General features: G+C 40.8%; 1 protein-coding gene across 6 annotated transcripts in view; it reads right to left on the bottom strand.

The window, feature by feature from the left end:
• LOC137046365 (zinc finger protein 502-like) overlaps positions 1 to 27,805 on the bottom strand; it is a 91,836-nt gene that overhangs the window by 14,018 nt on the left and 50,013 nt on the right. The window contains exon 1 of one of the 6 annotated variants that reach the window (XM_067423556.1): positions 2,798 to 2,922. The exons of 3 other annotated variants lie outside the window; for them this stretch is intronic. The gene's annotated coding sequence lies outside the window, so the exon portion shown is untranslated. Of the gene's footprint in view, positions 1 to 2,797; positions 2,923 to 13,931; positions 16,306 to 27,805 lie in introns of those variants that run through there. 2 more of the 6 variants (XR_010898943.1, XR_010898944.1) reach the window with 2 other exon arrangements.

Genomic DNA, 27,805 nt, shown 5'->3' with positions numbered 1-27,805 from the left:
CATGTGGTAACAGCTTTGGATGCCTCGACGACAGCCAGGGCTATGGCACTATTAGAGGCTCCTCCGGCTGACGGCAAGTACGATGCACTTAAAGCATTCCTGTTGCGCCTCTTTGAGCTGTCAGAGCTGGAGAAAGCAGACCGCCTGCTGTCCCTGAATGGCTTTGGCGATAGCAAGCCGTCAGAGTTAATGGAGAGGATGCTGACTGTGTTGGGAGCGGCGGATCCATCATTCCTCTTCGCCCACATTTTCCTGCGGCAGCTTCCAGCAACCGTGCACACCGCACTGGTCAGTTCTTCCCTCCTTTCCTCCAGGGACTACCGGGCGCTGGCTGTGGAAGCAGACAGGATTTTCCTTGCCAACCGGCAGCAGTTTGTGCATGCGCTGTTGCCCCCTCAGCACACGTCTGCCCCATGTCCGCCCCCGGGGGACGACCATGGCACGGCAGCTGCTGTGACAGCCCGCCGACAGCGTGAGGACGGCTGGTGTTATTACCATTCCAGGTTTGGGGCCAAGGCCAAACAGTGTCGTCAGCCTTGCAGTTTTGGAGCCCAGGGAAAACCCAGGGCCGGCGCTCATTAGCAGCTATGGGTGCTGGCCGTGACTGCAAGCTGTTATTCATCACTGACGCCTTGTCTGGCCGGCGGCTGCTGGTTGATTCTGGGGCTCAGCGCAGCATCCTGCCGGCGAAAATTGTGGATACTATGGCTGGCGGGCATGGCCCCCCGATGGATGCCGCTAACGGCACACCCATTCGTACTTATGGCACGAGGTATGTGGAAGTATGTTTCGGCATGGCCGCTGTGTCTACGTCTCTCCTGGGGGCAGATTTCCTCTGCGCTTACAGACTGTTGGTGGATGTTACAAACTGCCGCCTTATCGACGCACTTTCTTTTGCTTCGTACCCCTGCACGCTGGGAGGGCCGGGGGCACTTTGTCTGTCGAATACGCTTGCCAGACATCACCACGCCCACATTCTCATCAGCTGTGGCTAAGCACGGCGTGGAGCACTACATCACCACGGTGGGCCCCCCAGTCTATGCACGGCCCCGACGCCTCGACTCTGCCAAGCTCGCGATCGCCAGGGAGGAGTTCGCCACTATGGAGCACCTCGGCATTGTGCGACGCTCCAACAGCCCGTGGGCTTCCCCCCTGCACATGGAGACCAAAGCTGATGGCAGTTGGCGTCCCTGTGGTGATTTCCGTCGCCTGAACAACGCCACCACCCGATCGGTACCCTGTGCCGCACATACAGGACTTCTCCGCCCACCTGGCCGGCGCCACCATCTTTTCAAAGGTGGACCTGGTTCGTGGTTACCACCAGGTGCCAGTCCACCCGCAGGATGTCCCCAAGACAGCAGTCATCACGCCCTTTGGCCTTTTTTAGTTTTCTTCGGATGCCTTTCGGCCTCAAGGGGGCAGCGCAGACGTTTCAGCGCCTTATGGACTCTGTGCTGCGGGACATGCCTTTCCTGTTTGTTTATTTGGATGACATTCTCGTGGCCAGCGCGTCTGCAGACGACCATCTGGTGCATCAGGCAGTTGTTCGGCCGACTCAGTGAGCATGGTCTCATCATCTACCCGGCCAAGTGCGAGTTTGGCGCATTGGCCAGTGCAGTTTTGAAAAGACTCCGTCATCTCTGGGGACCAATCCAACACATCCATCACTTTCCTCGGCCACCATGTCACCCCACAGGGGGCCGTTCCCCTCCCGGCTAAAGTGGACGCCGTAGCCAGTTTCCCATGCCCGCGCACTGTAAAGTCCCTGCAGGAGTTTCTGGGCATGGTGAACTTCTACAACCGTTTCCTCCCCCATGCAGCCCAACTCATGCGACCCTTGTACGACGCCTTGCGGGGTGGAAAACCGACAGACGTGTTGGATTGGTCCCCAGAGATGACGGAGTCTTTTCATGCTGCCAAAACTGCACTGGCCAATGCTGCTCTGCTGGCGCACCCGTCTCCAACCGCCCCCGTTGCTCTTACCACGGATGCCTCTGATTATGCCGTGGGGGCTGTGTGTGAACAGTGGGTGGGCGGAGCCTGGCAGCCGCTAGCCTTTTTCAGCAGGAAGCTCCGTGACAATGAGAGGAAGTACAGCACCTTCGACAGGGAACTCCTTGGTATTTTCCTCGCTACTCGGCATTTCCGTTTCCTGTTGGAGGGCCGGCAGTTCACGGCTTTCGTTGACCACAAGCCGCTGACGTTCGCCATGGCCAAGTCTTCGGAGCCATGGTCTGGTCGACAGCAGCACCAGCTCTCTGCCATCTCCGAATACACTACTGACATACAGCATGTGGCTGGCAAAGACAATTTCGTCGCAGACTGCCTCTCCCGGGCGATCACTGGGTCTGTCCACTTGGGCCTTGACTACGCAGCCATGGCTGAGGAGCAGGCTGCGGACTCTGAGGTGCAAGCCTACAGAACAGCCCCTACGGCGCTGCTCATGGAAGATGTGGCGTTTGACACGGCCAACGCTACACTCCTCTGTGACGTCTCCACGGGCCAACTGCGCCCCATGGTACCTGCTAGCTGGAGGCGAAAGGTTTTTGACGCCATCCACAGCCTTTCCCACCCCGGGGGGAAGGCCTGCACCAAGCTGGTGGGGGCCAAGTTCGTATGGCCAGGCCTACGGAGGGACGTTAGGGCCTGGGCTGCTGCCTGCGTTGCATGCCAGCGCGCAAAGGTGACTCGTCATACCAAGGCCCCTTTGGCACCCTTCAAAGTGCCGGAGAGACGTTTTGATCATGTGAATGTGGACCTGGTGGGCCCGCTTCCCCCCTCCCATGGTTATACTTACCTCCTCACTATGGTCGACAGGACCACGAGGTGGCCAGAAGTGTGTCCCCTGTCCTCCATTACATCAGCTGAAGTAGCCCGGGCGTTCATTATGTCTTGGGTGGCCCGTTTCGGCACACCGTCAGACCTCTCCTCGGACAGAGGTCCGTAGTTTACATCAGAGCTGAAAGAATCCAAAATAATCAAAGATATTTGATATTTTTCTTTGAACAAAGACATTTGTTTTATTGTGTTTCACCCCCTCTCTCTTATCAGTGGGGCTGTTTGGGATTCCTAAAGACAAAGAGATGTTGAGGGCCTGTAGGCCAAATGGTGCCACACCTGTAGTACAGTGGGGGAAGTCTGGTCTGACTGGTCAGTTTGAATAAATCCACCCTTCGGGGGAAATTCACCTGCCCTCCTGTGTCGTGTACTTCTTCACCCCGTCACAAAGTATATAAGCTATATACAAGCATATCTCGTATATAATCTATTTATTTTGTGCAGCTGTTCTGTACATTACTATGTTCTAGGTACATTACTATGTCATGTTTTTGTATTGGTAATTAATTTATCAGTCAAAATAATTCAGAACATGTTTTTGCTCCCATTAGAGCAATCAATTACATATTTCAAATAAATGTTTTGCGTATGTATGTGTGTACTTAGTATGGCAATGAATTCATAGTTTATTTTTAAACAATTGCTTGTCCAGAACCATGTATAACAACTTTTGATCAGGCATTTAAAACCGCTACCACCGGACACGATTTCACAGGGGGGCAGGATTTTTCATGACACCTGCAGTCTCCCTCTCATTTACTGAAGCTTTCGCGCCTCGATCGCCCCCCGGTAACCGGTCCCAGTATAGCCGCCCCTCTGTGTTTTCTAATGGACGCGAGGCAAACTAAATAATAAAATTACACTTCAAATATTTTTTCCCCAAAGTTAGTTTATGTCACTGAAGGCAGTTATCATCACGATGAGTTCATTTCAAGTGTTCGTTTTTAAAATAAGTTTAGTTTTAGTTAGTTATTTGATGCTATAAAAACGGGGGGTGTGACGTCATGATTGACATCTGAGACTGACGGCTTCTCTGAATAAAGTTGTCACTGAGGCACTGACAGACTTTTTTCGAAATTTTTGGGAGAAGATTGGAGCTTTAGCTTTAATTTCTACATTTCCATAACTGTTTATTTCACACCAACATAATTAATTGTTCTGCATCTGCGAGAGTATGGGCGGGCTTTTGATATCGTAACTGTACTTCCTGCGATCTACTGCACAACTCCGGTCCCGAAATCGCTACTGCGCAGACTCTGTCCCAAGATGTCCGCACTGCGCAGGCCGCCTAAAAGCTTCAAATCTGGCAAGCGAAAACGGATGATGTCGAGTCGTCCATATTTTTTTACGGTCTATGTCTCAAGTCGGACAACATTTCTAACCGGCATGCACTGCTTCAAGTCAGCCGCCGATCGGTCTGCGCATCGCTAGGTGAAGTCGAACAAGCCTTTTCTGAATCAGTCACGTGGGTGTTTGTGAAACGAAGCTTTCGGACGTCATTGGTCACATGGTTTTGATAGAACGAATCAAGCATCGATACAAAGCTTCACAGAAAATAGTTTCATTTTTTTGACACATGCTTCGGAGCTTTGGTGTCACTGTTAACATCACTAGTCCCGAGTATAACGCCCACGTGCGTCCTTTTTGATTTGATCTAATCAAGAGTTGAATAAAACGCAAGTCCCAGTCACGCTGACCCCGTCTTCTTCTTTCATATCCCACGAACATTCATTACAGTATTATTTGTAGCTTATTCACAAAATCACTTTTAATTTTTAAAGTAGTAATCTGACTATACATTTCCTTTACATAAAGACTTTAGACCTACAGTACTGTTCAAAAGTTTTAGAACTGTTTTTTCTCCTGCTCACCAATGCTGCATTTATTTGATCCAAAATAGTAAAAACAGTAATATTGTGAAATATTTTTACAATTTAAAATAAATATTTTCTATGTGAATATATAGTAAAATATAATGTATTCCTTTGATCAAAGCTGAATTTATCATCATTACTCTAGTCTTCAGTGTCAAGTGATCCTTCACAAATTATTCTCATATGAGGATTTGATATAAAAGCTCAACAAACATTTCTTATTATTAAGAATGTTGAAAACCGTAGTCATTTTTTCAGGATTATTTTATAAATCATATAACCCATTTAACCCTGAGAAATAAATCTTTGATTAATGGAAAGTTCAACAGAATAACATTTATCTGAAATAAAAAGATTTTGTAACATTATGTCTTTACAGTATTTTTGAGGACTATATGACATATTTATGAATAAATGTATTACTTTTTTTACTTTTATTAGATTTCCATTTCAGAGAAATGCTTTTTTTTTTAAATCCTGAAAAAAAAATTACACAATTTTTTCAACATTCATAATAATAAGAAATGTTTCTTGAGCAGCAAATCAGCACATTACAATGATTTCTGAAGACCCAAATAAATTGCATTTAAAAATATATCCAAATAGAAAACAATTATTTTAAATTATAAAAAATACTTAAAGGGGTCATATAATGGTATGCACTTTTAAAGCTGATTGTATGGAAATGTGTGTTGGCAGTGCATGTACACAACATCCTACAATGATAAAAATCCAAGTGTTTTTTTTTTTTTTTAAATCTCCTTATATGTTTTCCTGTCTCAAATCGAGTCATTCGACCATGTGACGTCACACGGTCAGACACCCCTCCCACGATTGTTGATTGATAGGGATGTCCCGATCAGGTTTTTTTGCCCTCGAGTCCGAGTCATTTGATTTTGAGTATCTGCCGATACCAAGTCCCGATCCGATACTTCTATAATACATAAAAAAAGAATAAAGAAGAGCGAAAAAACGAACCAGGATGTTCCTTATTTTTTATTTTATTCACCTTATTTTAACATTCAACTCTAACAAACAGAGCTCTTCTGTGAGGTAGATTGAACAATCAAGTAATAAATAACAAATTCTTCACTTTTGGATTTAGTGCAACAGTAAATATAAAAAAGTCTGGGACCGGAGTTGCGCAGAGCAGGAAGTACAACGGCGATATCAAAAGCACACCCATACTCTCATTGATGCAGAACAATTCATTATGTTGGTGTGAAATAAACAGTTATGGAAATTAAATTAAATAAAATAATCTGCTCCCAAAAATCCTGAAAAAATCTGTTAGTGCCTCAGTGACAGTTTCACTCAGAGAAGACGTCGATCTAAGCTCTCAATCATGACATCACACAGCCGTTTTATAGCATCAAATAACGAACTAAAACTAAACTTATTTAAAAAACAAACACTTTAAATGAAATCATTGTGATGATAACTGCCTACAATGACATAAATCAACTTTGGGGAAAAATATTTGAAGTGTAATTTGACTGAAGTGTAATTAACAATGCTTTTCAGGTTTTTATAGGTCTAACATTAGTTTTTAGGTAGAGAATTTGAATAAAGTAGGCTAATGAAATGTAAAATAGCTGCATATTTAACTGTTTAAATTAAAGAATAATCCTTACAAAAGCTATTTAATCAAGAGCAGTGAGTGATTCCTTATCTTTTGTTTGACATTAAACAGACAGCAGTAAAGGCTGCCCCTTTAAGACCTAATGGAAGGCTCTGCGTCGTCTTTCTCGACTGTATAAAGTCCTCTTAAGGCATATTCAGATTATGTCTGCTTGGATACTCATCAAGATGGACATGCTGACATACTTCTTGTGTGAGTTGGTCCGTTTAAGCGCAAGTCTTGAAAGAGAACTGAATATTTGCGCGCTGTGAGACGAGTGCGCGCTTTCGATGATGCACAGAGACAGATCAGCGCGCGCGTTCTCATTCTCGTCTTCTGGCGAATATACACGGGTGATATTAGCGCTGTTGTAATGTATCACCGAGGAGCCAGCACGTGTATCCATCTACAGAAACATACATAAAGCATTATTTTCAAGTTACAACCCATATTATTGATGCGTCATCATGCTCAGCTCACCCCAGAATATACATTATATCCGAGTCCTGATCGGGATGTAACGTCCGATTCCGATCGAGTCTGAAATCACGTGATCGGGCCCGATTTCCGATCATGTGATCGGATCGGGACATCCCTATTGATTGATATGCAGCATTTCACCTCAGACCCGCCCTGAGCGAGCTCTGTCATCATCATCAGTCCCCCATTGTTGATATGCTGGATCTGATTGTGGTGTTCTATAATAATAATAATATACACAGGGTGTAATAATATACACAGCAGTCATTTTGATGTTCCTAAATCCGAACTGCTAAAGACCCAGTGGCTGAGTTTAATTTTCGTCAATGCTTTTTTGTTTAAGCGAACCACGAAGCATTTCTCACATAAAGCAGGTTTTGTTAAGAAGCTGCTCCTGAATAAAGGATTCAGATTCACGAACCAGCCATTCGTGTTCCTGCTGCCCCTCCAGAAGAAGTGAGTGTAGTTTGAAACGCGTACACGCTTCACGATGAATGCGGCCAAATGGTTTAGTTAAATCACGGCATGCTTTTTATGTATGAGGTTCTCAATATAATTAATCAAGTTGATTAGAAATTTTTCATTGAAATTTTAATAAATAAAACAAATGGTTTTAAGTTTGTTATAATAAATGTTTTATTGTGTGGAAATCTCATTCTATCACAACACTACACTAGAGAGTCCCCGACCCATTATAAAAAAAAGTAACTTAGTAACTTTTACTCTGAGTACATTTTTAGAGCGGTAATTTTAGAGTTAGGGCCTTCTTACACCTGGTCACTTCATTCGTTTTCTCTGACCAGATATCTATCCAGTTGTTAAAATACCAGGGGTAACATGACTTCTGAAATTCAATTTGCCCTAGTGAAAAAAAAGTATACTTTATTGTATTTCAAATATATTCTCTTTTCCGATAGTATATTAGAAATATACTTACAAAAAATGTACCATTTCTAAATATATAAAAAATATATTAGCATCATATTTCACAATACAACTTTTAACACACTTTAAGATAATTGTATTTTAGTATATTTTCTAAAAATATATTTTAGAAAAATATACTTTAAATGAAAGTTCAGTGTACTTTTGTAAAGTGTACTTATTTGAACATTACTTTAAAATATATGTTTTATATATTTTAAACGTATGCTCAAAATTGTCATTGTTAACAATGGACTAAAAGCATATTTTAAAAATACATAATTAATATCATTAAGCTGTATAAAAAGTTATAAATACTGTTTAAGGTTATTTATTCATGCTTAACTGTTCAAGCTTAAGCATGAATAAATAAGTGATAATAAATTATTATTATATAAATAAATTATTATATGGACTAAAAAACCCTTTTTTAAACGTGCAGTATGCAACTTTTGGCCACTAGGGGTCACTCATTCAAAATAATAACAACTGACGTACTTTGATGACGTGGGGAAAGTGCGTGGGCTCATGGGAGTTGTTGTCATTATTGCCACTGTCAACCAGCGAATCTGGCATCTCCAGCAGAAAACATGTTCACTGACAAGGTAATTGATTGTTATATTACATCTCTATTATTGTTAAGTTTAGTTACGGCTTTTCACTTTATGTAATGTCAATCTAATGAAATAGCAGCAAGCTACCGTTACTTAACAAACTTATCAGTAACGTTAGATAATGTGCGAGACAGAATGTTGTGCGGGCGGTCGCTATGTCAACATACCTATAAGTTGGTAGGCTATGTTGACATATTAACCGCGCATCATAATTTGAGTTACTCAAATTATAGATATGTTGACATGGCATCCGCGATTGTCGAACATTCTGTATATAAACTGTTCAATAAGGAAATAAATTTCAATTTAGTTTATCATTACCAACATAAAACATAGTAAATGAGAGAACCAGCACCAGCAATACGTTGTTCATTGGAACACGCGCTGTGTCGCTCCCCACGTTCATCAATCATTCTAATAAACATTTATTTTGGAACTCAGAGATATATGAATAAGTAGATCATTATTAAATCAATATTATATGTAGCTAGTATTAACATATGATAAAAGTGACGGTCACCTTATATTAACTGACCAAGATAGTGGCATATTACCTTATGAAGCTAACGTTACTTTCTCCAGCTACATATAAAACCAATAATAGCTAGTCCATCTGCGTTTTACACATGACATCATCGTGTCACCAAATATACGGATAGAAATATACTTTTGAATCAGTTTTAAAAAGTCTCAGTTTCAGTCTCCAAAAACACAGAATCCGCCTGTTTGAAAAGCCGATACAATACAAAATGTATAGGTATTCAGCTAAACGCGTCTCAATGTGGTCAAGCTTGTTATGATTATATGATTATTATGTTAGCCGAATGGTTACTTAAATGACCTGTTTATTAAAACGCAAGCGAGATCAGCATCTCTCTGCAGTACGAGCTTGTCACGAAGATTTCGCCATCTTTCAAAGGCTTCTCCAAGGTTTACACGTCTCTTGCTTCTTCTACTGTCCCAAAATCTTCTCGGGTCATTTTTTTCACCCCTTACGTTTGCGCTTTGTTGAGCTGGCAGAACGTACAGGCAAAGAGTAGTCATGATCCATTATCATACAGACTTTTTTATACGGGTGTTCCCCTTATACTGTCTGTCAGTGTTCCTCTTTGAGTTTGGCGGTTCCGCCCATAGATATCTATGGTTCCGCCGAGTTCCGCAGGAAGCAAGACGCAAACGTGGATATGACGTGAAAGACTGGCGACATAACGGAAATAAAGACACGGTCCGTGTCTTCGAATTAAAATATTAATTTCTCTGGATTTAGAAGTTAATTGGAACTGTCGGGATAATGTAAACACACAACTTTAAAAAATATATAACATAGATATAGTGATCTTTTATATTTTTAATGCTGAAACATTACATATTGTGCCTTTAAATATATGCAGTGTATGCTATAGCCTACGCCCTACTTTAGTTGTGATTTAAGTGTAAATATGTTTATTAAGTTTACACTGGCAAAGAAGAATCCAACAGCACACTTAAAATAAAACGCAAGAAAATATGAGTTAAATAGTTGTTTCTTATCGGAATTCAAATGTCTCTTCATTGATCTGTGACCAATCAGATTGTGTTGCTCACTGCCTGCAGCCAATCAGAGGCAGAGCTGCTGACGGTACTCGTCCTTATGATGCTCACTCGCGGGAGGTTTGCAGCCTTGCAGGTGAAGTACAATGTTGCGTTACATAATTTATTTAATAAAACACTGAGAGCGGAAAGCACATTGCTCATTCTTCGGACCAGTTCAATTACGTCACATCACTGCTGACCTTGATGATGACGATACATTTTTTTGGAATAAAATGGCCAAACGTTACGCGATCCCGGAAAAAGTCCTTCTGTTTGGAGGTAAGTAATATGTAATGTCACTAAACGTGAATAAAAAGTTGAATGAACATGCACCTGACCTTATCTCGTATATTCTGTTAACAGATTGCGTTCTTCACGAGTGTTTGCTGTCAACTGTCCCAGATTTATGTGTAAGCGGCCATCAGACGCAAGTGTAATGAGCAGCTCACCAGAAAATTGAATATAATGTGTAATTTATATGTATGTATAGAGATGGTCAGTGGAATTAGTTCAATTATATGTTTTCCAACAACTTCCAGTGTTAATTTAATGAAAAACGTAGTAAGTTCATTTTGTTTAGCTTTGCTGAAACCATGTGAAACAATTTATAAAAATCGTTGGGCTTGTTTAATGAAATGTCTCTTCATTAGTTATGTGTGTTAGATTTGATTCATTTATTGTAATGTCCTTGAAAACAAATGCATTCAACATTGGGAAAGTAAGTCAGTAAGTAATTAATTAAAATTTAAAATACTGTATTGTGTGACATTATGTAATTCAAAGTATATTGTACAATGTATAGTTAAGTAATAACACATTGTATTGTTAATTTTTTTGTCATTTGAATGAGTCAAGGTAAATAAAATATATATTATATTCATAGTATATTGCTTGTGTGTTCTGAATATACTGGTAATTAATTTGTAATTTATTAAAACACAAATAAAGTATGCTATAACACAAAGTGTACTATAACATGAATAAAGTATACTTATAATACAAATAAAATATACTTAACACTAATAAAATATACTTATAATACAAATAAAGCACATTTAATATCACTAAAGCATGTAATTAGTCATTATACTTAAAGTGTACTAAGTATACTTAAAGTTGTTCCAATTTAGCACACAAAAGTATACTAAATACACTTAAAGTTGTGCTTTAACACTATTTAATTACAACTTAAATATACTTAGTACAAAATTAGTTGTGTCAAAATAGCACACTTCAAGTTAACTAGTCATTAACACACTTCAAGTATACTGAAAATGAGTCTGGCCGCAAGTATACTTAGTATACTTTTTTTTTCACTAGGGTGTGCTCTCCCTGGGGAAATAGTGAACAATTTCAGGAAAAAATTACATGTTTTCAGAGAGAAAGGTCTGCAATATGCATTTGAGGATGTGCATATGCACATTTTCAGGATGTAAACGTGACTGAAATAAACAACATTTCGAAATGAAATAAACAAAATAAATAGTTGGTGGTTGAGGAGAGACCCCTGACATGAGTGTGAAGTGCTTTGGGTGTACAGTTGTACAGTATTGTTCAAAATAATAGCAGTACAATGTGACAAACCAGAATAATCAAGGTTTTTAGTATATTTTTTATTGCTACGTGGCAAACAAGTTACCAGTAGGTTCAGTAGATTGCCAGAAAACAAACAAGACCCAGCATTCATGATATGCACGCTCTTAAGGCTGTGCAATTGGGCAATTAGTTGAAAGGGGTGTGTTCAAAAAAATAGCAGTGTCTACCTTTGACTGTACAAACTCAAAACTATTTTGTACAAACATTTTTTTTTTCTGGGATTTAGCAATCCTGTGAATCACTAAACTAATATTTAGTTGTATGACCACAGTTTTTTAAAACTGCTTGACATCTGTGTGGCATGGAGTCAACCAACTTGTGGCACCTCTCAGCTGTTATTCCACTCCATGATTCTTTAACAACATTCCACAATTCATTCACATTTCTTGGTTTTGCTTCAGAAACAGCATTTTTGATATCACCCCACAAGTTCTCAATTGGATTAAGGTCCGGAGATTGGGCTGGCCACTCCATAACATTAATTTTGTTGGTTTGGAACCAAGACTTTGCCCGTTTACTAGTGTGTTTTGGGTCATTGTCTTGTTGAAACAACCATTTCAAGGGCATGTCCTCTTCAGCATAGGGCAACATGACCTCTTCAAGTATTTTTACATATGCAAACTGATCCATGATCCCTGGTATGCGATAAATAGTCCCAACACCATAGTAGGAGAAACATGCCCATATCATGATGCTTGCACCTCCATGCTTCACTGTCTTCACTGTGTACTGTGGCTTGAATTCAGAGTTTGGGGGTCGTCTCACAAACTGCCTGTGGCCCTTGGACCCAAAAAGAACAATTTTACTCTCATCAGTCCACAAAATGTTCCTCCATTTCTCTTTAGGCCAGTTGATGTGTTCTTTGGCAAATTGTAACCTCTTCTGCACATGCCTTTTTTTTAACAGAGGGACTTTGCGGGGGATTCTTGAAAATAGATTAGCTTCACACAGATGTCTTCTAACTGTCACCGTACTTACAGGTAACTCCAGACTGTCTTTGATCATCCTGGAGGTGATCATTGGCTGAGCCTTTGCCATTCTGGTTATTCTTCTATCCATTTTGATGGTTGTCTTCCGTTTTCTTCCACGTCTCTCTGGTTTTGCTCTCCATTTTAAGGCATTGGAGATCATTTTAGCTGAACAGCCTATCATTTTTTGCACCTCTTCATAGGTTTTCCCCTCTCTAATCAACTTTTTAATCAAAGTACGTTGTTCTTCTGAACAATGTCTTGAACGACCCATTTTCCTCAGCTTTCAAATGCATGTTCAACAAGTGTTGGCTTCATCCTTAAATAGGGGCCACCTGATTCACACCTGTTTCTTCACAAAATTGATGACCTCAGTGATTGAATGCCACACTGCTATTTTTTTGAACACACCCCTTTCAACTAATTCAACTAATTGCCCAATTGCACAGCCTTAAGAGCGTGCATATCATGAATGCTGGGTCTTGTTTGTTTTCTGAGAATCTACTGAACCTACTGGTAACTTGTTTGCCACGTTGCATAAAAAATATAAGAAAAACCTTGATTATTCTGGTTAGTCACATTGTACTGCTATTATTTTGAACAATACTGTACATTTGAAAGCGCTCTATAAATGCCTCATTCATTCATTCATTTGAAGCCATAGCCTACAGGTCACAAAGTAAAACTGAACAACCACATCACCTGGCGAATGAGACAGGATAACAACATTAAGGAGCCACACTGTTCCTGTAAAGCTGGGTATATAACTCTATATTCACTATTATAATCATTAAAAGATAATATATAACATCCTATTCAGTTATTCTAGCTAGTGTTAGCTAACAACCATAACATTATTAAGTGTGCTGTAATGACATAATGTTTGGTTAGCGCCACAGGTGTCTGTGCTAATGTCATTGGTCTTATCTATACCCTGGACCTCTGTAAAGCCCAAAATATTACCAGTATGACAGGCCAGTCCTCCACAAGCCTGCAACAACAGTGGCATAACCAAGAGGCAGAAAAATAACACCATAGCCCGTAACAGCTGTTGTAGTGCCGAAGGCGAACTGAAAACGGAAGCCCATCTTCTGTCATTACAGCAGTGACAGGTGAGTTGTTTTTCACGCTTTTTAAATAAGGATATAAATACCAAATATAATAAACCATGTAAATTACATTGGTATAAATTACTGTACCAGTAAGCTAGATTTATATGACACAAGTAGACATTACATTTGTATATTGCAGAGCCATGTCTGAAATGACATATGAGGATTTCGAGTTACTGAGAGGAATGACAGGGATACCTATGAGCTACATAGCAAACAGGCCACCAATAGATGTAGCAGTAGGTCAGAAAAGTACCCTCTTGGAAGTGGTCTGAGCTACCAGGTAAAGCAGTGATAAAGATTAAAACTTGATACAGTTCAAGATTAATTTATTATCATTTGCAGGCAGGTACAGTTAATTCAAAATAAAACAAAATAAACACATTCACAATAACACAAGAACATTAAAGAATGGTGTACAAAATGCAAAATCATTATAACTCATGGCAATATGATAGAGTAGATCACCAATAATAATAAAAGAAAATTCTGTCATGTTTCTTCAGCAGCCTATGCTTGAATGATGTGTTGTTGGAAATTAGACAACATACACACTACAAACCATATTTGATTTACACTTACCTAAAGGATTATTAAGAACACCTGTTTAATTTCTCATTAATGCAATTATTTTATCAGCCAATCACATAGCAGTTGCTTCAATTCATTTAGGGGTGTGGTCCTGGTCAAGACAATTTCCTGAACTCCAAACTGAATGTCAGAATGGGAAAGAATGGTGAGTTAAGCCAATTTGAGTGTGGCATGGTTGTTGGTGCCAGACGGGCTGGTCTGAGTATTTCACAATCTGCCCAAGTACTGGTATTTTCATGCACAAACATTTCTAGGGTTTACAAAGAATGGTGTGAAAAGAGAAAAACATCCAGTATGCGGCAGTCCTGTGGGTGAAAATGCCTTGTTGATGCAAGAGGTCAGAGGACAATTGGCAGACTGATTCAAGCTGACAGAAGAGCAACTTTGACTGAAATAACCACTCGTTACAACCGAGGTATGTAGCAAAGCATTTGTGAAGCAACAACCTGCACAACCTTGAGGCAGATGGGCTACAACAGCAAAAGATCCCACTGGGTACCACTCATCTCCACTACAAAGGCTAAAATTTGCACAAGCTCACCAAAATTGGACAGTTGAAGACTGGAAAAATGTTGCCTGGTCTGATGAGTCTCGATTTCTGTTGAGACATTCAGATGGTAGAGTCAGAATTTGGCGTAAACAGAATGAGAACATGCATCCATCATGCCTTGTTACCACTGTGCAGGCTGTTGGTGGTGGTGTTATGGTGTGGGGGATGTTGTGTGGATGTTTGGACCATGTCCATCCCTTTATGACCACCATGTACCCATCCTCTGATGGCTACTTCCAGCAGGATAATGCACCATATCACAAAGCTCGAATCATTTCAAATTGGTTTCTTGAATATGACATTGAGTTCACTGTACTAAAATGGTCTCCACAGTCACCAGATCTCAATCCATAGAGCATCTTTGGGATGTGGTGGAAGGGGAGCTTCGTGCCCTGGATGTGCATCCCACAAATCTCCATCATTTGCAAGATGCTATCCCATCAATATGGGCCAACATTTCTAAATGCTTTCAACACCTTGTTGAATAAATGCCACTTTGAATTAAGGCAGTTCTGAAGGCGAAACAGGGTCAGACACACTATTTTGTATGGTGTTCCTACAAATCCTTAAGGTGAGTGTATATAACAGATACTATCTTATTTTTTATTTTTTTTACTTTGGCTAATGCTCTTGCTACGTGCACTCTGTTTGGCAATTTTCTTTATCTCAACATCGAGGACTGGCATTTGAAGATTTGATTTAGCAAACGGAGGAATGTTTAAAGGCCATGCTCCTTCACATCTTTCTCAATGAGAAACCCCTTTTCCACCATGAGCCCATCCCCTCCCAGTGTCCACACTGAAGTAATTTCATTTCAGTAATTCTTTGATATTGCTATCTAAATAGCTCTTGGTCAGAAATTGATCTTGTGTAAAGTGTAGATGCAAACATAATTGAGCCACGAAGATTAGAGGCTATCAGAGACTAAAGTGTGTTAGTAGACTTATAGTTAGAGCAAGTCTGACTTTATACTAACATTGAGCTGGGTTTCCTGTATTGTTATCTCTGTGCAATCAAGAATTGCAAAAGTTGTTGGAAACACTGCTTTATAGTTGTCAGGAATGTTTTCTGTGATGATGTCCCTGTGTGGCCAAACAGACATGCTACCTAACCTTCCATACATGTAGTCAATCCATGAACTGAATAAAGTGCTAACACTTTGCATATCAATTTGAAAGCTAACTCTTTGAGGTCAAAGTTTTGTCTTAGTCTCATAAGTGCAAGAAGAAATTGTTGACGTAAAGGCATAAGGCGGACATGTCTGTTCAATTTATCGTACGTCAAGGGGATGTGTGTTTGTGGGACTGTGTCATTATGTGTTATTCTGAAAAATGTGCACAGTGTGTTAAATTTATTGTAAGTGAACCCAGAGCAGTATCTGAAGTAGTTAGGGACACTGCTGTTTTTTATAATCTCTGGTGTTAGTGGGTAAGGAGCCTGGTGAGTTTGAATTGTCTCCTTTAGCAAGGTATTTTCTTTTTCTTTTTGAGCAAGAAGATTCTTCTGTCTTTCCAGCTTCTCCAGTTTTTTTTGTTTCATCTGGAGTTGGTCATCTGTGTACTCTGCTAACATAAGAATGTAATAATTAAAACTAGTGTTTCATTAACATAGGACATAAACACAATGTAAACACAATGCTCCCATTATTCACATGATTTTAGCAGTTTGACGCGATCTAAACTGCTGAAATCATGTGACATTGGCGACCCGAATCATTGATCGATTCACTGATTCATGAACCGTTTGAATCTTTTTGGAGGAACACGGAAGAGAAGACAATGCTGAATAAAGTTATAGTTTTTGATATTTTTGAACCAAAATGTATTTTCGATGCTTCAAGAGATTCTAATCAACCAACTGATGTGACATATGGACTACTTTGATGATGTTTTTATTAGCTTTCTGGACTTGGACAGTATAGTGGGCATAGACTGCATATGCTCTGGGACTAAAATATAAAATATCTTAAACTGTGTTCCGATGATGAACGGAGGTCTTATGGGTGAGGAACGACATTAGGGTGAGTCGTTAATGACAAATTTAATTTTTGGGTGAACTAACCCTTTATTATCATTTAAACTAGGGGTGTGAACCTACACTGGTCTCACGTTTCGGTTCGATTACGATTATAATGTCATTGAGTCGGTTCAATTCGATATCACGACGCATCACAGTGCATTGACGGTTTGCTGCATCCTCATGTATACAATTTTGTCAGTCAGATATATGAACTGAACCTTTAATTTTACCTGCTCAAAGAAAACACGCTTCTTAAATGTATCAAACAAAACAAGTCTGGGCACAGAAGACAACAGGAGCATTTAGAGCAACTATACAAAATACTAAAAGCCACTTCAGGAGATGGTCTGGGTCTCTTTACATTCAAAAAGTCTATATACATCTGGTTGTATTTAGAAACCACATATGTAAATTTTACACTCACTCGCTTTTCACCTCCCTCTCCTTGTATGCCTGTATGCAGCAACAATACGTGACAAATAGCATACCTGACGTCAGTAACATTATAACCGGTTATGGTCTATTACTGAACCGATACAGATTCGTCCTCGTCTGCATTGTGATGCATCGAAGAAACAATTAATTTCCAAAACCCCTAATTTAAACTAATGATAAAAATAAAATAAAAACGGTAACACTTTACGGTAAGGGTACATGAATTATCATGAATTCATGCATGACTTATGCATTACTACATGCATTAATATCTCATGAATCATCAGGAACTAACAGGAATTCAAAGTCTTTCATTCATGACTTCATGGATGAACACCTTAATTAAAACATTAACTAAGGTGAGTAGATCATCATACATTATGATTTATTACACATGGTCATGATGTTCCCTTTCGAAAGGGAACTCGAGCTGCGTCAGCTGAAGCTACGGGGAATGCCTTCAGCGTGACAGGTGTCTGAAATCGCTATCAAATCACAATCCTACTGAGCGTCGGCAGCTGGTGACGTCATCACCATGCGACCAGGAAGTATAAAAGGGCACCGTGCCAACATGACGCTATCCTTTCGTCTTCAGGGACTGTACTGTCTGACTCGTTAGAAAGTCCAGAAAAACTAAAGATGAAGTGCACGCAAAAGCGTAAAGGTGCATACAGGAAGTGCGCTGACCCGTGTCCCAGGTTTCTCACGCCTGAGGACATGCATACCCTTTGTGTGCTCTGCCTGGAGGAAGAGCACACGCGGGAGGTTCTCGAGGGGGCTTCCTGCACGAACTGCGAGCGTTTTCCTCTGAGGACGCTCCGCTCTCGTCTGGCCTTCTTCTCGAGGGAAGAAGAGCCAGCATCTGGGAGCGGTCCCGCTCATGCTGAGGCTGAGTGGCGCCATCTGTCCTGGGGCTCCCAGATGGACCTGGCTCATCATCTGGAGAGCACGGTGCTCGCAGGCGATCAGCCAGGTCGCAAGAGCAGGCTGATGGAGGAGGAGTCGGATGGAGACTCCTCCTCTTTGTCAGCCCTCGCTCTTCCAGTCAATCAGAGGATGGCTGTGGATGAGGTGGATAATGAGGCTGAGGCCGAATCCTCCCAGCCATCCTGCCCCGTGTATGGGGAGCTGCTGGATGTGATGGGGCGTGCGGCACTGAGGCTTCAGTTGCCGTGGCAGAGAGCTAGGGGAGAGGCCGCCCGCCCTGATAGATTGGGCGATCGGTTTCTCCCCAACCATAGTCGCCCAGCTCCCGGGAGCCTTCCATTCCTCCCCGACCTTCACGAGCAGGTCGTGGGGGCATGGAAGAAACCCTACTCGGCTCGAATCCATCGACATCAGCGCTTTAATTTAGCTGATGACGAGGGATTGGCCGAGGCAGGGTATGTGTCGATGCCGCCCATTGACGAGACGTTTGCGAACTCTCTCGCGTCTGGGCAGCAATCAGCACTGAGAGCTCCAGCCCTGCCATCGAAACCTCTAAAGACAACTTCACGTCTTAATGGCAGGGCATACACGTCGGCGGGTCAGGCGGCGGCCTTGCACACGATGTCAGTGTTGCAGGCTTATCAGGCCGACCTGCTGAGGGACCTCGATCAGGGGGAGGGCCTACCCCCTGATGCGATGGCCGAGTTGCGCCGCACCACGGATCTTTCTCTCCGGGCTGCCAAACAGACAGCAGTCGCCATCGGACAGTCGATGGCGGCTATGGTGGCCACGGAGAGGCATCTGTGGATGAACCTCGTGGACATCGGGGCGAAAGAAAAGGCCTTTCTCATCGATGCCCGGTCTCACCCTCTGAGCTTTTCGGCACCTCCGTCGAGGCGGTGGTGGGAAGGTTCAGAGAGGCGAGGGCGTGCTTGGCGGCTTATAGAACATGTATCCCGCTGAGGTCCGGGGCGGCGCCCAGGCAGGAGGGTGTCCCTGGCCCGTCGAGATCCGAGGATCATCGGCTGGGCTAGCGTGGTAGCGTGGCCTCTAGTGCGCCCCCTCCGTGGAGGGACACCCACAACAGGAGAAGGGACATTGGGGAGAAGAACCACTTCCAGCGCCGGAAGCGCGGTGAGTATCCGCCCCCGAGGGCGTGGAGAATGTGATGTTGTGTCCCTTCCTTTCTTCCTTTTTCTCCCCGGGCGCGCTTACATCAGGCCGGGTGGGCCTATGATGAGTGGATGTGAGACTCTGTCGGCCTGTAAAGAGCAAAGTAAGAGCAAAGTCCGGAGGCTCTGTTTCTACAGACAGGGTTGGCCGAGCCGGGGTGTCCCACAGAAGTGATGCCAGGTTAGGCCGAATAGTGAAGGGTTTCCCGAGTAGTGACTGGCTGGGGCGCCCTCGGGTCCCCTAGCCACATTCCCTTAAGGGACTCCTTCTGTTGAAGTAGTAGCTCCCAGGCCTTTAAGGAAAGCCAAGGGTAGGAAACCTCAGATAAAACTTGTTAAGGTTCTCTCTTAGGCATATAGCTTAAGCTATGACCGTAGGGAATGCTGTCACTGGCAGCCTGGTGTGACCAGAGGGGAGTGGTTCAGACTTTCTTCAAACTCTCGTCCAGGCAGTGTTCACTGTTTGTAAGGGGCGTGCACTCCCCTCAGCATGGCGGCGTGGGTATATCGTTCCCCATAGCGTCAGCTGACGCAGCTCGAGTTCCCTTTCGAAAGGGAACGTCCCCGGTTATGTATGTAAGCTTGGTTCCCTGAGAACAGGGAACGAGACGCTGCGTCAGGTGGCCATGCTTCAAGATGTGCCTGCCCACAGTCCCTTCAGACAAAGTGGATAGCGTCATGTTGGCACGGTGCCCTTTTATACTTCCTGGTCGCATGGTGATGACGTCACCAGCTGCCGACGCTCAGTAGGATTGTGATTTGATAGCGATTTCAGACACCTGTCACGCTGAAGGCGTTCCCCGTAGCGTCAGCTGAGGCAGCGTCTCATTCCCTGTTCTCAGGGAACCAAGGTTACATACATAACCGGGGACGTTTTCTACGTTTAAAAATTGGTCTCATTCATGCATGTAAGACTACTTTCGAAACCAGAATTTATGTATATTTGAATGTATTTACGTAATTTGTGTATATTTTACCTACTATCATGTAATGATGTTGTTGTAGTTGCAATGTAACATTTTAGAATGGCAACCATGATTGCTGATTGCAGACTTTCAAGCTAATGGGACCCATAAAAATAAACAAATAAATAATACTAAGACTACTTTAAATTGATACATTTTATTTATCGGGAGGAGCACATTCAGACAATTAACTGAATTAATTTGTGTTACTCTAGTTGTATAATGCAAGTGTGAACTTGTGAATTATTAAAGGATTCTTAATATTCAAAAATCAACGTTACCTTATGCATGCAGAGGCTAGACCAGTATATAAATTAATGTGATTAACTAAAGTTTTTTATTAATCATGATCTCTGAGTTAAGCATGTTCATGTCTTCTTCATAGTAGCCTGCAGGCAAATGGTCAGACCCCAAAACTGACCACAGGCTCAGCACATAGCACATGAATTCTGTTGCCATTATAATACAGTAGTCATCATTAATTAAGCATTAGCTTCTCAAGACTTCATCATATTTGTGGCCCCTCAACTAAAGTGGTGACATGGTCGTTTGAAACTATGATGAGGGGTTATTCAAAATGGCATTGTGAAATGACATGGATATGTACATGAAAGTTCAAGCCTTTACACACAGTTATCGTAAGTTTTTTCATAGTTTAATGGGAGGTACAGATGAATATTGAAGTCGATAAATTCAAGTTCACGTAAACTCTTCCCTCCCTCTGCTGCCTCGTCGCGTTATGACAGTCAACACGATGATGATTATAATTTCAGGAATATTGACTTAAAATAGTTTACAGAAAAGGCTTAACAAACTATTGCATAGATAGGCTATATTAGGCCTACAGTACACATTAATATCTCTTTCCTTTGAGCTTTTAATGTTGTGAAGCGGAAGTGCTGCCTCTGCACGTGTGTGCTTTGACTCCGTGTTGCTTCAAGCACATTATTCTGCACACGGGAGTGCAATAGCACATGCACGCTTTATGCTGCCTATTGAAGTATTTCATATTATAATACTTTAGCACAATAAAAAATTATCATTTATTTTTCAGTCCTGTATATCCTAAGTTGCTATTTTTGTCTTGTTTAGTCTAAATACCTAAACATTCTTAAAGCAATTTGCATTTACTAGATAAGTAAAATGACTTAAGATATTTTTTCTTGTTTAAAAAATAAATAAAATCCAAATCAAGTGAGCTTTTGATTAAAACAAGCTAAATAATTTGCCAGTGAATTAAGAAAAATAATATTGTTTCTGATTGAAATCTTGTTTCTTGTTTTTGTCCCAAACAGAAAGAATATTATTTCCCTCACCCGAATGGCAGATCATTTAGCTTGTTTTAAGCAAAGACTCACTTAATTCTGATTTATATTTGGACTGGAAACAAGAAACAAATGCCAAATAAGAAGATAATTTTTTGCAGTGTAGTCAAATCTTTTGATAATTTAAAACATAATAGCCTAGGCCTTTGTAATGTGCCTTTGTTGATTCTAAATAAATAAATAAACTACAAAAATATATTTATATACAGGACTGAAATAGAAATGATAACCTTTTATTGCGCAACAGTATTATAATATGAAAGACTTCAATATAGAGCAGCACAAAGCGTGCATGCGCTAATGCACATCCCGTGCGCAGAATGATGTGCTTGAAGCAACACAGAGTCATAGCGAGCACACATGCAGAGGCAACGCTTCCGCTTCACAACATTAAAAGCACAAATGAAAGAGATATTAATGCGTACTTTAGGCCTTTAGCTTATCTATGCAACAGTTTGTTAAGCCTTTTCTGTAAACTATTTTAAGTATAATAACAGGAATACTGAATCATCATTGTGTTGACTGTCATAACGCGACACCGCAGCAGAGAGGGAAGAGTTTACGTGAACTTGATTCACGTAAATTTATCAATTTCAATATTCATCTGTACATCACATTAAACTATGAAAAAGCTTACGGTAACTGTGTGTAAAGCTTGAACTTTCATGTACATATCCATGTCATTTCACAATGCCATCATTAATGAGTTACTTCAGCAATTAGCATATGGCTCCGTATCAGTAGAAACCCTGGCGTATATATTCAAATGATTGTGCTTTCCCCCCTCATATCCCCCTGAGACAAGATATTTATGCATTTTATTTCTGGAAAAATTCCTCCTATGATGCAAATTGACAATATTTGCATCATAGGAGGAATGTTTGGCCAAAGGCTAAAAGTAGCTCATAACTTGCAAATATAGGAGAAACTCTTAAAAATAATGACCTGTCAGTCCTAAATTTAGGACTCCTATATTTGTACACCTAAGTCACTAAGACCAAATCACAAACAATCATACTGACTTTTGTAGACCTTTCTCTCTTCCACTTTGCTTCCTATTATTTATTTCATACATTTAAAAAATATATAATCTCTGATAACCTGTGGCAGTTGTTTCACAAGCTCAAACGTACAAATTAAGATTAAAAGAGTAAAATAAGCCTATTTGCCAGCCATGTTGTCCCAAAGACGATCGAGGTCTCCAAGTCCAAACCCAGAATAGGCCTACTCCCCTGAATCCCCGGCTGGGCAGAGTCGAGGTGGTGGAGGGATGCAGAAAACATTCAAGGTAACCAGGCTGTGTGTAGCCTACTTTTTAAAATGTTTATTTGAAAATAAAAGTTCTTAGTTATGAGTTTTCTCTTAAAACCTATTCACAAAGCTGCTGAGAGCAACTTTTACTAAGGAATGATGGGGAATTTTAAGCTAAGAGTAAGGGCGGGGTTGACCTCAGTGATTGGCTGATAGGGGAAAGGTCTCTTTCAGTGATTTAATTATAGAAATATTTTGTTAAACAAGTTATGTTGCTTTATCAGGGCCCAAGCCCTGAAAGGGCGCAGAGCCCTATTGTTCTTCTAAGGACAATTTAGTTTTTCGACTATTCAGGCACTTTCGGGGCCCTTATCATGCTCGAAAACTCTTGAAACTTTGCACACACATCGGAATCTGCGGCCATCAGGGCCGGACCAAAGCTGGTACCCGGGCGTGGCAGGGGGGCTCGACAGCGCCCCCTTAATTGGGGTCTGAAAACTTGGTCCATATATCAAACACACTTGCACTTAGATGTATGTCCATATATCAAACACACTTGCACGTAGATGTATGAAACTCGGTACACATATAGATCTCATAGGGCCAAACAACTTTTGTGCTCTAAGTTATGCATCAGCCCAACAGGAAGTGAGCTATTATGGGTTGTTCAGAAAACGCATGCTCTGGAATTTAACATACTTCTCCTAGACGATTCACCCGATCAGCACCAAACTCAGTCAGCATGAAGTCAAGACACTGAGGATGCTAAATTGCGAGCGGATTTTTGATATCTTAAACGGCATGGAATTTATGGCAAGAAATGGGAAACAGGAAACAGTGTGTTATTAATTCTGTATACATTGACTAATTTGGATGAAACTTCAGCTGTGTTCATTATAAGAGGCCGATCACATGGATGTGACTATTGTGTCAAAGTTATAGCGCCACCAACTGGCAGCAGGAAGTGTGTCACTTTCAAAATTCTTTGAAATCACCATCTTATTTCAAACGTAATCAGTACAATGTCAAAACAAAGCAGATATAAAGCTGGTAAGCACTTCTTGATATTGTAAATACTGTTGCCACGGCAACACATCAAACTATAACATTATTTTTCGCTGCTTTTGAGACTCTTAAAATGCATCAAATTACATGAAACTCGACATACACATCAGACATGCTGTCCAGTCGATATGGGCAAAGACTTAAAAACGGGCGTGGTGGAGGAGCTCAGTAGCGCCATCTTTTGACAAAAGTAATGCAATCTTTTGTCAAAAGTGGGGGGGTTAGTTTTATCTTCAGTCACCAAACTCTGTATATATATTGTTCTCTTTGAGCCGGACAACTTTCTAATTTACAGTCATCAGCTCCGACCAACAGGAAGTCAGATATTTAGGGCTTGAGGTGTGAGGGCCTTATTTTAATTGCTCAGTCCATCATTCTTCTTCTCCCAAATGAATTACATTTTTGAGGGCCTAAACACACATGAAAACTCTTAAACTTTGCACACGCATCAGAAGTGGTGAAAATATACATCTGATATGGATTTCAGAATTAGGTGTGGCAAAATGGTTCGATAGCGGCACCTACAAAATTTAAATTAAGCGTCATTCGCGCTACGTTACATGTATGAGCATGAAAATTTGGTAGACGCATTCAACAGCCCAATACCTACAAAAAAAAAAAAAAAACCTGGGCGCCAAACCTGAAAAACCAACAGGAAGTGAGATATTTTGAATTTTCTTTGGTAAATTGGTGCAGTTTTTGCCATTGCCAGACGTTGTACTTTAACAAACTCCTCCTAGAGATTTAATCATATCAACATCATATTTGCACAGTCTAATCTAAAGGCCTTTGTGGCATTAAATTGTGAAGATCAACCAAGAATCAGCCAAAAAATGTTGATCACAAATGTTGATGTTTCGCCATGAAACAGGAAGTTGTTGTAACTCAGCCATACAATGTCCGATCTGCCTCAAACTTCACATGATTGACAAGATTCCTGGCCTGAAGACATCTACATGCCAATATTCAGTCAAAGTTATAGCGCCACCATCTGGCAGCAGGATGTTTGTCACTTTTTGAAAATGTTTTGAATCACTGTCTTACTTTCACCCGATTTACTTCAAATTTCATCAGTATAATGTAATTGCGTGTGTGTGTGTGTTTTCTATACAAGGGCTTTACAGAAGGTTATTTGCTGTATTTGAAAAGACACATATGTCTTTAAATAAATTATTTACTGACATAAATCAAATTGATTTTAAAAGTCAATTTTCACATGATATTCTAGTTTATAAATTGTCTGGCTATCACCAGACCAAGCTCAATTTAAGATTGAACATTGGTCTGGGGAGTCTGCTCTGTATTTTCTACTGCACATGCCTCTTGTGCAGTAGAACGAGCATTATTCAACGAGCATTATTCAAATGACTCTGTATGCAATTGGATAGTCAACTAAACAGACTACAAGAGCCATGATCAATGAGCAACGATCCATCGTTTCTCTAGCCGTCATCGTGTTAAACCAGGTGGATAAGTTAGTCTGTGATTGTTTCCCACAAAAGTGTAACAGAAGCAGTAGAAATTAATGTTTGGGTTTTCAGATGGTGTTGCAGGGCGAAATCAAATCACCAGCAGATCAGGCTGGGTTTACACAGTGTAGTTTATAAGTAAATTTTATTAAAAAGTTTATAATAAACTTCCAGAAAATTTAGACACGCATCTTACTCTTACCTGACACTAATGGTAAAATCATTGCTGCAGTTTCTGTGATTTGGCACCATTTGTTAATTTTGTAATTAACATTTTTTTATTGGATGCCACAAATATTGAAATGAAAGCATGCCTTATTGCATAAGATTGTAAGTAGCTAAGGTAAGTCAAAAACACATGAAGAGAAGTGTTAGGGTAATACAATATGACCATTCGGATGGGATTCTGCGCTCATTTGAAATTGACGTGACATCATCTGACATGAAATTGATTCATTAAATTTAACTGATTTCATAGATGTGACTGTTGTGGTTCGTAGTCATAGCAGCACCAACTGCTGCAGTTAATGTGGTAAATTCAACTTATTTTGTAGGGCACTAACAATATAGTTTTATATTAATTATTTTAATAATTGTGTTAATAAAAAATATAAAAAGACCTTGAATTAAATACTGGCCTTCTGGAGTTACAAAATTTTGAGCTGCAAAAGATAACTTTGCATATTTGAAAATTACCTATTATATCATATCACATTAGAATAGATCTATATTTAAATTACATCATGGGTGTGGCTTGTGATCAAAGCGCCACCAACTGCTGCGGTAAATGTGGCATATGTGAGCGATTTTAAAATACTCTCCTGTTTAAATGTATATTGCCTGTCGTGCACAATTTGTCTGAAGCCACCGGCTTGGGCCCGTCATTGCTGCTCGCAGCTTTAATTCAAATTGCTTTTTTAAATGTTTTATACTTTTGTCTGATGTTAGAGCTGGGGTATTGTTCAAAATCTTTCGATCTGGTGCCAATTTCGATACCTTAGTTTCGATACTGGTTCCTAACGATACTTTTTCGATACCATATGCAACTGACTAGCAGCACAATCTAACGTACATAAAGTGGTAGTCAACGTTATGGGGATGCATTCGGTTCAAGTAGAGAATTAAGTAGACAATTTGCCCAAGCACGATTGTCCCCACCTCCCTTATCCCTCGCTAGCCTGCACTCACACTTGACGTACCGGGCCGCAGGCTTGCGTCATTCATGATGCAAATTTTTGTTTTGAAAAAGAACAGAAGAAAAAAGCTTTCACAATAGACTGCCTAATAGATTTAACATTTATGCCACACAGCGATTTTCACTTGACTGCACGTATCAGAAGATTAATACGGAGGCAGCTGACTTTGATAGAGGAATATACAGCCTTACTCACAAACTACAATTCATGTTAATCAATAAGGTGATAATCAGGACTGTTATAAACCTAAATACTTGATTTAATCGAAAAGTGTATCCAAGTAGTAATAATTGGGTGCTTGCTGTCGTAATGATGAATGAGCTATTCCACAGCTCTGGCGCGGTTAGCGCTCACTGCATGCGGACTGCACTCGAGCCCAGCTGAACTGCATTCTGGCCAACCTCTTCCAAGCGGGCCAGGGCCAGCCAAATGAACCACGCCAGGGCACAGAACAGCTCACATTTGTCAAACGAACCAGACTTTGGGGCTCAAATGTACTCAGGCACAGTTCAGAGCGACTAGTGTGAGTACACCGCTGCCTTTGGTTGCAATATTCTTATTGCATATGTTGCACTTTGCTGACTCAGCATCCACTTTTACTTTAGACCTCTTTGGCACTTTAAAATGACGCGATAGAACACATGAGAAAAAACAACTAAACTTGTGTTGTGTTGAATCTAGTATGACTGCGAGTATCTTCAGAAATCCTCCCAGTCACGGGGTGGTGGACAGCCAATCACTGGTACTTTAGGTCCTTACATGTAAATTTGCTACAGGCTCACACAGACACAGCTGCTTTGGCTTTAGGAATCAAAATTTGGCACCAAAAGATATTTTTTCCAGGGTATCCATAACTCCACAAGCTCCATAACTCCTCATTGTGTTGCCCAAGAACTCCATGCAGGAATATGTCTAGTCTGGTTTCTGTTGGCCAATATAACAGAAAGCTCATTTTCAACAGATAAAAATTCATTAAACTGCTGGATTATAACATCACCTGTAGAAAACAACAAAATATATTAATATTAATTTAATGATATTTAATTTTAATTTTATGCATTTAAATTAATACAAATTATTTCCACAAGCCATTTTTTTACATTTAGAAGCACATTTTTTAAGGAACCAAGTTCAGCGAGTGAGTGTGTGGGAGTCACTGTCTAAGAAAATAAATAAAATATATTATGAATAAACAAACTGAAACTGAGAAAAAGATTACTAATGTCAGATCTCCGCAAGGC

Source organism: Pseudorasbora parva, chromosome 18, assembly GCF_024679245.1.
Source record: "Pseudorasbora parva isolate DD20220531a chromosome 18, ASM2467924v1, whole genome shotgun sequence".
Classification (NCBI taxonomy): Eukaryota; Metazoa; Chordata; class Actinopteri; order Cypriniformes; family Gobionidae; genus Pseudorasbora; species Pseudorasbora parva.
This window is presented reverse-complemented; position numbering and strand designations above follow the sequence as displayed.